The following is a 15000-nucleotide window of genomic DNA, read 5'->3' on the forward strand; positions in this document are numbered from 1 at the left end:
AAATCACTCAGGCCAGCACCCATTGATTTTTGCCCGTAGTATAGTGCTCCCAGAGCGGGTATGGAAGTCTGGATCCCCCCTAAAAGCATTTAAGGCTCTGTGTGTCTTTAAGCACCATACTTTTTCATTCCATCCTTGCTGTGTGTGTCTGTGTGTGTGTGTGTGAGCTTTTCTTTGACATCTGATTAGAGAAATGACTGATTTACACTTCATGAGGGTTGCCTAATCACACACTTAAAGTTTTGGAAAGATCTGACTTTTTTAACCCTTTGAAACAGCACCTATGACCCCATTTTAAGGCACTTCCGGTTGGCACAGGAAGCTATAAGTAAACACCTATCCTGATCGGGGTATGCTTTTACAGAATCCTGAGTTTTAAGTCTATACGTTAAGAACTGACTGATTTACACAGGGTTGAATGCACTATATATCACAAACTGCTGGTTGGGTAAAACACTTTTAGGGTGATTTTATCACTTCCGGTTGCTCCAGGAAGCTTAGAATCAACACAGGTAGACCTCATAGTGGCTTGATGGATTGTCATTGAAGACAGGTTCATAAGACATTCATAACCCACATAGGGTTTATTTAAAGAATGCACGTTACATTTGCATATGATTCAACAGTGAAAAACACCACATCATATTGCAAACATAACACACTGTTGAATCATATTGCAAACACACACTGTTATATTTGCAATATGATGTGTTGAATCATATTGCAAACATAACACACACTGTTACGTTTGCAATATGATGTGTTGGATCATATTGCAAACATAACACACACTGTTACATTTGCAATATGATGTGTTGAATCATATTGCAAACATAACACACACTGTTACGTTTGCAATATGATGTGTTGAATCATATTGCAAACATAACACACACTGTTACATTTGCAATATGATGTGTTGAATCATATTGCAAATCTAACGTGCATTTGCAATATGATGTGATGTTGAATCATATTGCAAATGTAACGTACATTCTCTTAAATACTTTAGAAATGCAAAAGTCAACGGTCTGATGACCTCAGGATGGCCGGGCAGTGATAGTGGTTCCTCTCCATCGCTCGTTGTGTTAAATTTCATCATGTCGCTTTTTGTGATGGTACCCCCCCGTTGAAACATATTGCAAATGTACAAAAGTCAAGTAGCAAGTCGGTGTCCATCAGTCAATTAGATATATTCAGACACCAAACTGATACCATCTGACACCAAACTCACTTTTACCAACTCCTTTAGAAGCCAACTATCACATATTTCAGAGCAGGCCCAAAATTCACAGCGCCTTCCATTTAAACCATAATAAAACAAATAATACGTAGTTATGTTCTAGCTGCGGGTCCAATATTCACATTATGTTTAGCCCTATGTGAGGCGACCTGGAATCCCAAGTTTCGGCTCGATAGGTCATTCGGTGCCCGAGCAAAACCCTAATTGGTGCTGAAAATCCACTTTTTTCCATGCCTTGCTACGGGGTGCTTGAATGAGCAATCGGACAGAATCGTTGAGGTCCATCTCTATGGGCCGAGCCGGTTTCAATGCACCTAGTCTTGAGACTCTGGGACTTTTCTAAATGTCGTCCGTTTCGTTGAGCTGAAAATGAATTGAAAACATAGCAAATACACGAGGCTGTTTATCGGTCTGAGAACCTTCTAGAGCCACATAACTCACCGTGCACAATCGACCTGAGGTCTAGAACAGGTTTGTAAAGTTTCAGAACTCTAAGTCTGACGGTTCTTTAAAAGTTGGAACAAAAGTAACTACCACAGGCACTGTCTGCCTCTTAGCCCCTCAGTGTGTCCCTCCATCATTTCTGTTTGGGTGTGTAAATTTTTCTTTGAAATCTGATGGGACTAATGACTGATTTACAGTTCAGGAGGGTTGCCTAATCACAATTATGAAGTTTTGGAAAGATTTGACATTTTTAACCCTTCAAAACAGCCCATTTGACACCAATTATGGCACTTCCGGTTGGCACAGGAAGCTGAAAGTAAAGACATATACTCACTGGAGTATGCTGTTACAGAATCCTGAGTTTTAAGTCTATATGTTAAAAATTGACTGATTTACATAGGGCTGAATGCACTATTTCTCTCAAATTGCAGGGTGCTTATTGCAAACACTTTTAGGGTGATTTTAACCACTTCCGGTTGCTCCAGGAAGCTTAGAATCGACACAGGTAGACCTCATGGTGGCCTAATGGACTGTCATCAAAGACAGGTTCATAAGACATTCATAACCCACATAGGCTTCAGGTTGAATTTAGGGGAGCAGTCAATGTATTCCTATGGGGCGAAATGTCATTGTAAACTGTTTGATGTAAACACCTTCTTTTAACTGTGAAGGGTTAATGCCACAAGGTCAAAGTTAGGCTTGCACAGATCGGGAGGACCTTAAGAACATTCCTGAGGTGAAATTGTGTTTCTAACCTTAACGGTTCTCTCTCTGTCTCCCAAAAGCAAATAAAATTGACATTGAGGTCAAAAGGTCATTCGTGTCCGTTCTCTTGTAACGGTCGCTGCTCTCAGACCGAGTGAGCTACGGTCAAGCGGGGCATCTCGTTGAACTCGGCACGGCCTAGGGATAATGGGAATGCCATTGCCGGCTTTGTGTGTCTTTAAGCACCGTACTTTTTCACTCCATCATTGCTTTGTGTGTGTGTTTTTGTGTGAGAGAGAGCTTTCCTTTGACATCTGCTTAGAGAAATGACTGATTTACAGTTCATGAGGCTTGTCTAATCACACAAATGAAGTTTTGAAAAGTTCTGACCTTTTTAACCCTTCGAAACAGCACCATGACACCATTTTAAGGCACTTCCGGTTGGCACAGGAAGCTATAGGTAAACACATATCTTGACTGGGGTATGCTGTTACAGAATCCTGAGTTTTAAGTCTATACGTTAAGAATTGACTGATCTACATAGGGTTGAATGCAGTGATTTTCAAAATTGCAAGTCATGTATATCTGGACACTTTTTAGGGTGATTTTAACCACTTCCGGTTGCTCCAGGTAGCTTAAAATCAACACAGGTAGACCTCATAGTAGCCTGATGGATTGTTATCAAAGACAGGTTCATAAGACATTCATAACCCACATAGGCTTCAGGTTGAATTTAGAGGAGCAGTCAATGTATTCCTATGGGGCGAAATGTCATTGTAAAATGTTTGATGTAAACGCCTTCTTTTAACTGTGAAGGGTTAATGCCACAAGGTCAAGGTTAGGCTTGCACAGATCGGGAGGACCTTAGGATTGTTCCTGAGGTGAAATTGTGCTTCTAACCTTAACGGTTCTCTCTCTGTGTCCCAAAAGCAAATGAAATTGACATTGAGGTCAAAAGGTCATTTGTGTCCGTTCTCTTGTAACGGTCGCTGCGCTCAGACCGAGCGAGCTACGGTCAAGCGGGGCATCCCGTTGAACTCGGCACGGCCTGGAGAATATGGCGATGTCATTTTAGTGGTGATTTCAGAATGCTATTTTGGTGCATTCATGGAAGGCGCTGTGAATTTTGGGCCTGCTCTGAAATATGTGATAGTTGGCTTCTAAAGGAGTTGTAAAAAGTGAGTTTGGAGTCAGATGGTATCAGTTTGGTGTCTGAAAATATCCAATTGACTGATGGACACTTGCTAGTTGACTTTTGTTGACACTTGCTAGTTGACTTGCTAGTCGACTTTTGTACATTTGCAATATGTTTCAACGGGGAGGTACCATGAGGAAAAAGCGACATGATGAAATTTCACGCAACGAGCGTTGGAGAGGAACCACTATCACTGCCCGGCCATCCTGAGGTCATCAGGACGTTGACTTTTGTATTTCTAAAGTATTTAAAGAATGCACGTTACATTTGCAATATGATTCAACATCACATCATATTGCAAATCTAACGTGCATTTGCAATATGATGTGATGTTGAATCATATTGCAAATGTAACGTACATTCTCTTAAATACTTTAGAAATGCAAAAGTCAACGGTCTGATGACCTCAGGATGGCCGGGCAGTGATAGTGGTTCCTCTCCATCGCTCGTTTCGTGAAATTTCATCATGTCGCTTTTTCCTCATGGTACCTCCCCGTTGAAACATATTGCAAATGTACAAAAGTCGACTAGCAAGTCAACTAGCAAGTGTCAACAAAAGTCAACTAGCAAGTGTCCATCAGTCAATTGGATATTTTCAGACACCAAACTGATACCATCTGACTCCAAACTCACTTTTTACAACTCCTTTAGAAGCCAACTATCACATATTTCAGAGCAGGCCCAAAATTCACAGCGCCTTCCATGAATGCACCAAAATAGCATTCTGAAATCACCACTAAAATGACATCGCCATATTCTCCAGGCCGGTGCCTACTGACTTGGACCCCTACTATGGTGCTCCCATATCGGGCATGGGCGTGGGCAGGCCCTTAAAAGTCGTTTTCATTCGATTTCAATAGCGGCACCTGGTAACCCAAAAAGAGGGCACTCTGTCGTTTTTCCTGAATAATTCAACATAGAATATTTTCGGACTTTTTTTGAAAAGTTCCATAAATCCCTTAGGCCGGTGCCTACTGACTTGGACCCCTACTATGGTGCTCCCATATCGGGCATGGGTGTGGGCAGGCCCTTAAAAGTCGTTTTCATTCGATTTCAATAGCGGCACCTGGTAACCCAAAAAGAGGGCACTCTGTCGTTTTTCCTGAATAGTTCAACATAGAATATTTTCGGACTTTTTTTGAAAAGCTCCATAAATCCCTTAGGCCGGTGCCTACTGACTTGGACCCCTACTATGGTGCTCCCATATCGGGCATGGGTGTGGGCAGGCCCTTAAAAGTCATTTTCATTCGATTTCAATAGCGGCACCTGGTAACCCAAAAAGAGGGCACTCTGTCGTTTTTCCTGAATAGTTCAACATAGAATATTTTCGGACTTTTTTTGAAAAGCTCCATAAATCCCTTAGGCCGGTGCCTACTGACTTGGACCCCTACTATGGTGCTCCCATATCGGGCATGGGTGTGGGCAGGCCCTTAAAAGTCATTTTCATTCGATTTCAATAGCGGCACCTGGTAACCCAAAAAGAGGGCACTCTGTCGTTTTTCCTGAATAGTTCAACATAGAATATTTTCGGACTTTTTTTGAAAAGCTCCATAAATCCCTTAGGCCGGTGGCCACTGACTTGTGCCCGTAGTATGGTGCTCCCATATCGGGCATGGGTGTGGGCAGGCCCTTAAAAGTCGTTTTCATTCGATTTCAATAGCGGCACCTGGTAACCCAAACTAACATAAGGTGGTGTCAGTAGTGCGGGTGACTACATACATTTTTGAAAAGCTCCATAAATCCTTTAGGCCGGTGCCTACTGACTTGTGCCCGTAGTATGGTGCTCCCATAGCGGGCATGGGTGTCTGCAGGTCATTTAAATTCGTTTTCATTCGATTTAAATAGGGGCACCTGGTAACCCAAAAAGTGGGCACTCTGTCGTTTTTCCTGAGTAGTTCAACATAGAAAGTATTCAGACCTTATTTTTGAAAAGCTCCATAAATCCCTTAGGCCGGTGCCCACTGACTTGTGCCCATAGTATGGTGCTCCCATAGCGGGCATGGGTGTCTGCAGGTCATTTAAATTCATTTTCATTCGATTAGAATAGGAGCACCTGGTAACCCAAAAATAATACCAGGTGCACGGAGGGGAGGATGAGTACAGACATTTTATATAAAAGCTCCATAAATCCCTTAGGCCGGTGCCCACTGACTTGTGCCCATAGTATGGTGCTCCCATAGCGGGCATGGGTGTCTGCAGGTCATTTAAATTCATTTTCATTCGATTAGAATAGGAGCACCTGGTAACCCAAAAGAGGGCACTTAGCCGTTTTTCCTGAGTAGTTCAACATAGAATATTTTCGGACCTTTTTTGAAAAGCTCCATAAATCCCTCAGGCCGGCCCCCACTGACTTGTGCCCATAGTATGGTGCTCCCATAGCGGGCATGGGTGTCTGCAGGCCATTTAAAATCATTTTCATTCGATTTCAATAGCAGCACCTGGTAACCCAAAAATAATACCAGGTGCACTCATTCGATTTCAATAGGAGCACCTGGTAACCCAAAAATAATACCAGGTGCACAGAAGGGAGGATGAGTACAGACATTTTTTAAAAGCTTCATAAATCACTCAGGCCGGCCCCAACTGACTTGGGTCCGTAGTATGGTTGTTCCATATAGGGTATTGAGGTATGTAGCCTATCTAAAATCATTTAAAACCATTATAAAAATATGCACCTGGTAACCCAAAAATAATACCAGGTGCACGGCAGTGGCACTCTGTCACTTTTTCGACCAATTCCCGAAATCTTGAAATAATGATAAAACATAATTCCCGATGGGCTAGATGCCCCAAATTTTGGCTCATACCCTCTCTCGTGATGGTCAACAGTTATCCACTGTAAAAAAATTTTCGGAACCATAGGAATCTATTGTACAGGCAAGTGATTTTTTTCCCCAAAACATTAAAACACGATTTTCTATTAAAATGTTTTATAGAAAAACGGTTATAATTAGATGAAAATGTTCGTCTATTTGTACCCTTTCGTGCAAAAAAAACCTCAACCAGATTGGAGTTGTATTTTTTATGTTATTAACGTTTTAACGGTTTTAGTGTCCACAAACTTTTGGCAAAAAATCGGAGCACATTGAAATCTATCGATTGACACGCCTTTTTTCGATAATTCGGCCTGTCCGGCGATGACACACTCCCTGGTGGGTGGACCAGACAGGTACCGGCGCGATTTGAGAAACCTGACTTTTGACAACAGGACTTCCATGTCCTAGAGAATCGGCGGTGGTGGCAAACTGCTCAGTCCGATTAGGAAACGTGAAACGGACACGTTTGAGGGATGTGAGACCCTCGGAACCATGGTCCCTTGGACCTTTTACCTCCGGCGACCGATTTAGGGTGATTCCCAACCCTTCGGTGCCCGATTTAGGGTGTTATTCCAGCCCTTCGGCGCCCGATTTAGGGTGTTATTCCAACCCTTCGGCGCCCGATTTAGGGTGTTATTCCAGCCCTTCGGCGCCCGATTTAGGGTGTTATTCCAACCCTTCGGCGCCCGATTTGTCCTAACTTTTGTTCCAAATGTCCCAGCTTGGTGGTGGGCGGATTTGGTTCACGTTGGGTCTCCATGGTTCTCCTCTGTTGTCCAGGTAGTTCATGTTCTTCAGACCGATTTGCATTCGATATCCACCTGGGAGGGCACCTGGCGGCCGGCATACGTGCTGGTGTTCAGCCGGTGTGTTCCTCCCGCCCCATGTGGATTTGCCTCTATCGGGGGAGCCCCTATCGTATACGGTTCACCCCGTATTTCGATATGCTTCAGCCGCGCACCGTCCGAGCGAGATCCAGCCGACCCGTCTGACCTAGTGGCCCTACATTGCGGTAGGCCCAGGCCAGACGGAGGGAGGCAAGGGGCTCAGGCACTTTCAGCCATAGCGGTGCCCGGATAAAGGCCTGGGCCAGGGCCGGACCCAGGAGGGTAAGGGACCTAGGCACACCCAGGGACAGTGAGGGTCGGACGGGCACGAGACCAGGGCCAGACCCATGGAGAAAATGGTCAGAGGTCATGTCTCTAGTATCACGGTGGTACCTGTCTGGTCCACACACCAGGGACCGTGTAACCAGGCCAAAATCAGGGAGGCAAGAGACCTAGGGGCACGCAAGGCAACGGCGGGGCCCAAACAAAACGGTACCGGGAAATTATGGGAAAATATTTCAGAGTCAGAACTTTTGAAACACATATATTTTTAATTTGCATAAAGATAAAAACTTTTAGCGACATAAAATTTTTAAACTTAATTTTTAAATAAACTTTATATTTCTTAAAAATTATTATTTTTTGTATATTATTATTATTTTTTATTATTATTATTATTTTTTTATTTTTTTATTTTTTTTTATTTTTATTTTTTATTTTTTTTTTTTATTTATTTTTTTATTTTTTTATTTTATTTTTTTTTTACTCATACAATTTATATTTTTTATATTTCGTAATTTTCATAAAAAGTATTTTTTTTCAATAATGTATATCTGTTCAATTTTTTCAAGAATTGGTATTCTCTAAATTTGAATTTTCTCACAAAATTCATTTTTGATAAGATTTAATTTGTATATCTTTAGATTTTTTGGTTTAAGTTTTGGTTAATTTTTAGAGTTAGAAGTTAACTTAATTTCTTGTAACCCTGCTGGGCTAACACGTCAGTATGAGAGGAACAGTCGACCCGAAACCGGTAAAGGTGCATATAGCGGGTTGACCCTAGAGGCCTGAGGCCTGAGGCCTGAGGACCATGGCCCCAGCCCAGTCTAGCCTAGACTCGTAAAGTTCTAAAGTTCTATTATTATATTTATGCATAGCCGCTGCTGGGCTAGTACCGCGGACGGACACAGTAGAGTGACAAGAGCAATCTTAACCCTTCACAAGGCTAGACAAAAGGTAGAAAGGCATAGTAGTGGAACGGAGCGACAGAGAGGTATCGGGCCGGTGGTTGCAGGGTAGTGCGGGGAGGCGAGGGGGGGCTCTCCAGTAGGGCCCCTCAGCACCCCCTGCACGACACCTGGTGTGCGTGGTCCAAGACGTCTATGGCGGGTAATGTGAGGGGGTAAGGGAGGGGCCTGTAACGGGGCCCCTTCAGACCCCCCTGGCAGGAAACTGGCCGGTGACTGATCGGGCTGTCTCTGGCAGGTTAGTGCGGAGAGGTAAGGGAGAGGCCCTCCAGTAGGGCCCCACCAACCCCTAACCGTACGACGCCTGGCAAGAGGGGATCTCGAGCTGTGGCATGATAGTGATGTGACCAGAACGCGAGGGTTGGTTGGGGTGCGACCGACCAAGAGGAAACTCTATGGCGGAGACGACCCAGCGGCCCATCGTGCCTATGGTAGCCTGAGCGGTGTAATGCAGGCAGCCGCCGTCCGGATAGTGCGAGGAGGTAAGGAGGAGGCACTCTAGGAGGGCCCCTCAAACCCTCCTATCACGACGCCGGGCGGGGGTGAGAGATCCAACTCTGACAGGGCGGCATGGTGAGGTAAGGGGGGGGCCCTCTAGTAGGGCCCCCCCAACCCCTTCTCCATGACGCATGTTGGGATGAGGGACCTAGCCCTAGACACAGGGTATTGGGGGGTGAATGGAGGGCCCTCTAGCGGGGCCATGCCGGCCTCCCACCCATGTCACCTGCTGGGGGTAGCTGTCCAAGTACACACGGCCCAAGGATACATAATAAATACAAGGAATATATAGCAGACTAGGATACAACTTACAATACTAAACACTGCCATATGGCACGTAGGGGCGTACGAACCCTGCTCCAGGGCTAGGGAGGCGGGGAAAGGGGAACTACCTCCCCAACCCAGCCTGCAACCCCAGGAAACGGGAGGCCCACAGACATGTTAGTCATTAGACGAACCCTAGCTATTAGGACAGCGACTAAGAGTAGAAGCTGAAAGGGAGCAACAACTAACCTACACGCAAAGGGAAGTTGGAGAGAGAGAAGGAGGTACAACGACATCAGAGCCATTAGATCGAGTCCTAGCTACTCGACAACCAGGAAATGGCGTCGATGCGTTTCTCCTCCCAGAGTGACCAGACTGGGCTACCAAAACTGGCACCTACGGTGGGCGTTTCCGGACACCGTCAGGTCGAGCGAGCAGGATCTTCCATGGCCCTACACTCCGGGGGCCCTGGGGGCAAAAGCTACGGGGAAGGAGATACACCGGGGCTGACCAATGGGAATCAGTACCTGGCCTCAGGCGTGCCTGAGTGCGGGTCAGCGCATGCGAGTGCGTTTGGCGCACCCAATGTTCAGAGCCACGGGGCGGTGGCGGGTCAGGGACCCAGCGGGGAAGGGACACCGGATTTCAGGTATGCGAACTTGGCAGGCTAAGAAGAGTTGATTAGAGAGGGGCCTGGTAACAGGGCCCCTCAGCCCCGATTCTTACGACACCTGGCAGGTTAGGGTTAGGGTTAGGGTTAGGGTTAGGGTTAGGGTTAGGGGTTAGGGTTAGGGTTAGGGTTAGGGTTAGGGTTAGGGGTTAGGGTTAGGGTTAGGGTTAAGGGTTAGGGTTAGGGTTAGGGTTAGGGTTAGGGTTAGGGTTAGGGGTTAGGGTTAGGGTTAGGGTTAGGGTTAGGGTTAGGTTTCTAGTTTTGAGTCGGTTGATCCACTTCCATCTCTGACACGTGGAAACCGGAGGGGGGAAGGGAGGGGGTGCACTCCACACATGTGCGCGCGGTCCGGAGGGGTCTGGGCGCGGCCGGCCAAAGTTGTAGGCCCCATGGAGCCCACTGGTGGATTAACCCATTACTAGGGTTAAAGAGTCGTCTGTCCTTAGGGTGGGGGTTAGGTTTCTAGTTTTGAGTCGGTTGATCCACTTCCATCTCTGACACGTGGAAACCGGAGGGGGGAAGGGAGGGGGTGCACTCCACACATGTGCGCGCGGTCCGGAGGGGTTAGGGTTAGGTTTCTAGTTTTGAGTCGGTTGATCCACTTCCATCTCTGACACGTGGAAACCGGAGGGGGGAAGGGAGGGGGTGCACTCCACACATGTGCGCGCGGTCCGGAGGGGTCTGGGCGCGGCCGGCCAAAGTTGTAGGCCCCATGGAGCCCACTGGTGGATTAACCCATTACTAGGGTTAAAGAGTCGTCTGTCCTTAGGGTGGGGGTTAGGGTTAGGTATGGTTAGTAAAATGGTTAAGTTTAGGGCTAAAGTTAGGGTAAGGTATATTTTTTAGAGTGGTTTAGGGTTAGGTTTAGGGTTGGGGTAATGTTTTAAGGTTAAGGTTAGGTATGGTTAGTAAAATGGTTAAGTTTAGGGTTGAGGTTAGGGTAAGGTATATGTTTTAGAGTGGTTTAGGGTAATGTTTTAGGGTTAAGGTTAGGTATGGTTAGTAAAATGGTTAAGTTTAGGGTTAGGGTAAGGTATAGTTTTAGGAATGGTTAAGTTTAGGTAGGTCTGTCGACTCGATTTAGGATCAGGCAAAATCCCTTGAGTTGCGCCCCTTATGCAGGATTGGTCCTCGGTTGGTTGCCATGTGTCCATATCGAGTGGTGTGGTCAAGATGTCTAGGTCCGCTATGTCGACGGATGTGGAAAGCATAGTGCAACCTAGGAGTTTACTCCCCCTCGGATCCTTCTCTCTTAGCTCCACGTTGTCTATGTATTCACTTCCGTGTTCGTCAGTTTAGGTCCTGGATCTTTTCAATCATGTGTGTAATTCAGGGGTTATTCCCTTCCAGGATCCTAACTCTGAATCAACCCATGTATAGTCCAATCCAGCTGGTCCGTATGGGTATACTCAACGTAGGATCAGGCAAAACCGTCGAGTTGCGTACCTTGTGCAGGTCCGGACCTCAGTTGGTTGCCATGTGTCCCTGTCGAGTGGTAAGTCATTGAACTCCCATAGGTTTGGGCAGATAAGAACCCAGAAGGCAAGCCCTCTTCACGGCTGTCATACATCCACCTTAGGAGTTCCGTCCTACGTTTCAGGAAGTCTATCGGGGGTTTTTTGGATCAGGCAAAACAACCTCTGGCCTTTGTACGTCTGCCAGGAGTTACAGTTGATAGCCATGCTCCATCCCTACCATTTCGGTCCCAGGTAATTCAGTGGTTTGGGTGATAGTGACCAATGGAATAACTCCCTTCCAGGATCGTAGTATTACCAGAGGTATATCCTCCCTAGACAGTGAATATGATCGTAGTCCAGGTAAAAAAGTGTGGATCGGTTGTCCAGGCTTAGTGCGGCGGGGTAAGGGGTCCCCCAGTGAAAGTTAGTGGGATCCAATTCTCCGCCAGACATAATCTGGGCACCCCAGGGGTTACACGGCCAAGGCGATACTCCAGGCGCGGCGCCAAACCCCAAAGCCCCTCTTTTAGTTATCCCAACCCCAAGGATGAAACACGCGCTACTGGACATACTGCCAATCCAGTTCTAAACTGGGGTAGATAGTCGTCCAGCGCGGTACGTGAGTCTCCTGTTTGTGCGGGGTTGGGAGGGTTGTGCCGATAGGTCTACCAACAGGACCCCAAGGGGTCCCGAAGGGTCCGGTCTATACCATTTCCTCCGGTCTTCTTTCTTGGTGTATGGTCGGGCCTAATGCTTAAGGTGCACACGCCGCGGGTGAGTCGCCAAGGTCGGGGCCCCCAGAGTTGTTGGAGAAAAAAGGTACTCGTCCGTTGGGGGTGCTGGTGGGTGTAGATGAGAGGTATTTTGGAAGGATGGTGGGTTGGTAAGGTTTTTTTTGAAATAGTTCTATTTAAATAAGTTCTATTTTATTGTTTCTTTTCTTCAAGGCCCATGGTCATGGCAACCCTGAGTCCAGAAAACCAAAAAAGAAGGGGAATATTTTAACTAAAGGAGAGTATTATTATTATTGAGAGTCCATAGTCATGGTAACTCCCATAGTGCTAATAAAGTCGCTAGAGGAAAGTTTTAATTACGAGTCCATGGTCATGGTAAATGCTATTAAAGATTTATTTTAACGGTCCTAAAGGTCACCTATGTATTTTTAGGGTAACCTAATGGTAAAAGGGCCCTGTGGTGTGATAGCTAAGCGTTAGTGTCTATCTGTCTAACTCCCATAGTGCTAGTAAAGTCGCTAGAGGAAAGTTTTAATTACGAGTCCATGGTCATGGTAAATGCTATTAAAGATTTATTTTAACAGTCCTAAAGGTCACCTATGTATTTTTAGGGTAATCTAATGGTAGGAGGGCCCTGTGGTGTGATAGCTGAGTGTTAGTGTCTATCTATCTAACTACCATAGTGCTAGTAAAGTCGCTAGAGGAAAGTTTTAATTACGAGTCCATGGTCATGGTAAGTGCTATTGAAGATCTATTTTAACGGTCCTAAAGGTCACCTATGTATTTTTAGGGTAACCTAATGGTAAAAGGGCCCTGTGGTGTGATAGCTAAGCGTTAGTGTCTATCTGTCTGTAGGGTTGGGACCAAAGGTGGGGTGGGGGTACACATGCAAACAAACATGAACATAAGAGGGGAAATAGCTATACACATATTTTTAACATATACAGAAGCATACACATATATCCCCACAAGTGGTGAGGGATAACAAGCAAAGTCACACTCCACTTCATCCTATGTGTACATGTGTATGAGAGCTGTGTAAAACTCCAATTAAGGAAAGAAAAGTATACAAATAAAATAGTAGCCAAAAGGAGACCCCTCCGACGTCTGTGTGGAACCTGCCTTCCTTACAGCAACACTACAGATCTAGAGGAGTCCCAGCCACGACGCGTTTCTGCCTTACTCGGCTTCATCAGGTAGCAGGGAGGAGAATATATCCAAATAAAATTAAAGTAAAAGGGTGCAAAAAGTTGTAAAAAGTGTATGTATATATAAATATATATCTACATATACAGTACAGTGTGCTATGTAATGTACTTGCCTTGATTGTGGTCCTGGTTGGGTGTATGGAGTAGAATGCAGCCTGTCTGTTGTTCTCCTTGTAGAGCTGTGAGGGGTGCTGCCTCTTTAGTCTGTGCATTTATAGCCCAGGTGGAGGAGGTAATTTTGATTGGTCTGCACTGTTACTGGGCAAGATAGCCGGTAACAGGTTGCATTGTACAGGGTTCAGATAGGAATAGAGCTAAGTAAAGTGGATGGGCAGTTAGAGTAGAGGTCAAGCACACCTGACAACAATACAATGGAGATCCAATATGATATAAGTTCAACCTTATAGTGACACAAGGTTAATAACATGTTATATGGTATAAATGACACGTGGAGTGTGACAAAGCAGGGATCACAATACATTATAAGGGACAGACACAAAATAGGGATCATAGTACATTATAAGAGACAGACAAGGTTAACAACATAGGGTCAGACACAGACACATATACACATACACACACACACAGATGGGTTAGGGCTAGGATAGCAGTAAAGGTTAGGGGCTAAGGTTAAGGTTAGGACCAGTGTTAGGAAGGTGCAGGGGTGTGAGTGGGGTGAGCCTATGTTATAATTTGTTCATTTTAACTCCTAAATTGGAAATACGGTCGTCAGGGTAAGTAGAGGTCTCTTACACCTGTGTCAGGATGGTGAAGTCTTGTTCTTTGGTGAAAAAAATCTTTGTCTTTAGTTGAAAAAGGTGATGTCTTTGCAGGCGTTCAGGTTGAAGTGTGTAGTGGTAGAATCCAGGGTCTTTGATGTTGAAGTGTGTAGTGGTAGAATCCAGGGTCTTTGATGTTGAAGTGTGTAGTGTGTAGTGGTAAAATCCGGGGTCTTTGATGTTGAAGTGTGTAGTGTGTAGTGTGTAGTGGTAGAATCCGGGGTCTTTGGTGATGATGAAGGATGATTCCTTTTCGTTGAAAAAAGTAGAGTAGGTGATGTGCATCCAAGGGTCAGGAGTAAAGTAGGGTTATTTTAGGTTGTATTAAATCTAACGATAATTATAAAGATAATTTTAAACCTCTTTACCATCCAACCATTCCTTGGAGCAGTATGATGGGTGGAGAATCAACACCCCTAGAAAAAGCCTGATTTAAGATGATCCCAGTAAATTTAAGGGATGAAAATTTCCTTGGCTTGCTGCGTCCAGATCCCTCGGTAGGCAATGCAGCGGTGACCGGCTAGTGTTTGGTTTCTAGTTTTGAGTCGGTTGATCCACTTCCATCTCTGACACGTGGAAACCGGAGGGGGGAAGGGAGGGGGTGCACTCCACACATGTGCGCGCGGTCCGGAGGGGTCTGGGCGCGGCCGGCCAAAGTTGTAGGCCCCATGGAGCCCACTGGTGGATTAACCCATTACTAGGGTTAAAGAGTCGTCTGTCCTTAGGGTGGGGGTTAGGGTTAGGTATGGTTAGTAAAATGGTTAAGTTTAGGGCTAAAGTTAGGGTAAGGTATATTTTTTAGAGTGGTTTAGGGTTAGGTTTAGGGTTGGGGTAATGTTTTAAGGTTAAGGTTAGGTATGGTTAGTAAAATGGTTAAGTTTAGGGTTGAGGTTAGGGTAAGGTATATGTTTTA

Source organism: Salvelinus namaycush, unplaced genomic scaffold (genome assembly GCF_016432855.1).
Source record: "Salvelinus namaycush isolate Seneca unplaced genomic scaffold, SaNama_1.0 Scaffold1981, whole genome shotgun sequence".
In the NCBI taxonomy this organism is placed as follows: domain Eukaryota; kingdom Metazoa; phylum Chordata; class Actinopteri; order Salmoniformes; family Salmonidae; genus Salvelinus; species Salvelinus namaycush.